Genomic DNA, 1,773 nt, shown 5'->3' with positions numbered 1-1,773 from the left:
TCCAGGCCCCACCTGGATGTTGGCAAGCCGAGGTAAAAGTGTCCCCGGTAGCCAATCCCGCCAACTCCAGGGGCGTTTCCTCTCCAGCAAACCCGCATCCTAGCAGCCTCCGCTCTTGCTGGCCTTTGGCGAGTTCGCAACTGTTGAGGGGATGGGAACGCAAGAAGTCCCATCTGCGGACTGCAACACAGGCGTCAGTTAGAGCTGGCTGTGATCGATGCTCCCTCTAACCTGTGGAGTCCTGTGAGCAAAAATGCTACTCTGTGAGCTCCTGGCATTAAAGTTGTGAGCGAGCCATTTGGCTACTGCATAAGGTAGTTTGCTCTGGAGCCATCCTCCAGTTTGGTGTAGTGGTTAAGTGCGCGGACTCTAATCTGGGAGAACCGGGTTTGATTCCCCACTCCTCCTCTTGAACCTGCTGGATGACCTTGGGCAAGCCATAGTTCTGTCAGAGGTGTTCTTGAAAAAGAGCAGTTTCTGTCAGAGCTCTCTCAGCCCCACCTCCCTCACAGGGTGTCTGTTGTGGGGAGGGGAATGGAAAGGAGTTTGTAAGCCGCTCTGAGACACCTTTGGGTAGTGAAGGGCGGGGTATAAATCCAATCTCTTCTTCTTCTTCTTCAGTTTGGTGTAGTGGTTAAGAGCGCAGACTCTAATCTGGGAGAACTGGGTTTGATTGCCCACTCCTCCACTTGCACCTGCTGGATGACCTTCGGCAAGCCATAGTTCTGTCAGAGGTGTTCTTGAAAAAGAGCAGTTTCTGTCAGAGCACTCTCAGCCCCACCTACCTCACAGGATGTCTGTTGTGGGGAGGGGAAGGAAAAGGAGTTTGTAAGCCGCTCTGAGACACCTTTCGGTAGTGAAGGGTGGGGTAGAAATCCAATCTCTTCTTCTTTTTCAGTTTGGTGTAGTGGTTAAGCGCGCGGACTCTAGTCCGGGAGAAGTGGGTTTGATTCTCCACTCCTCCACTTGCACCTGCTGGATGACCTTGGGCAAGCCGTAGTTCTGTCAGAGCTGTTCTTGAAAAAGAGCAGTTTCTGTCAGAGCTCTCTCAGCCCCACCTGCCTTCCAGGATGCCTGTTGTGGGGAGGGGAAGGGAAAGGAGTTTGTAAGCCGCTCTGAGACTCCTTTGGGTAGTGAAGGGCGGGGTATAAATCCAATCTCCTCTCTCTTCTTTTACCTCACAGGGTGTCCGTTGTGGGGAGGGGGAGGGAAAGGAGTTTGTAAGCTGCTCTGAGACTCCTTTGGGTAGTGAAGGGCAGAGTGTAAATCCAATCTCTTCTTCTTCTTTTACCGCACAGGGTGTCCGTTGTGGGGAGGGGGAGGGAAAGGAGTTTGTAAGCTGCTCTGAGACACCTTTGGGTAGTGAAGGGCAGAGTGTAAGTGCAATCTCTTCTTCTTCTCCTCCCTGAGCAGACACAAGAATGTGTGAGCCAGGGGCTAAAAAACTGAGCTGGCGCACACTCACTCAGCTGAGAGGGAACACTGGTTGGGACCAATGCTCCCTCTAAGCGGCGGAGTCTTGTGAGCAAAAATGCTACTTTGTGAGCGGCTGGCATTCAAGTTGAGAGCAGGCAATTTGTCTACCGCATCAATCAGTTTGCTCTGGAGCCCTCCTTCCTGAGCCGAGACAAAAATGTCTGAGCCGGAGGCTAAAAAAAATGTGAGCTGGCTCACACTAACTCAGCTTAGAGGGAACACTGGTTGGGGGACCCGCCGGGACATCCTGCAGAAGGAGTCTATTGGGGGGGGGGGGGGACAGCGGACGCTCGCCAC

Source organism: Gekko japonicus, unplaced genomic scaffold (genome assembly GCF_001447785.1).
Source record: "Gekko japonicus isolate JY-2015 unplaced genomic scaffold, Gekko_japonicus_V1.1 scaffold1940, whole genome shotgun sequence".
NCBI lineage: Eukaryota > Metazoa > Chordata > Lepidosauria > Squamata > Gekkonidae > Gekko > Gekko japonicus.
This window is presented reverse-complemented; position numbering follows the sequence as displayed.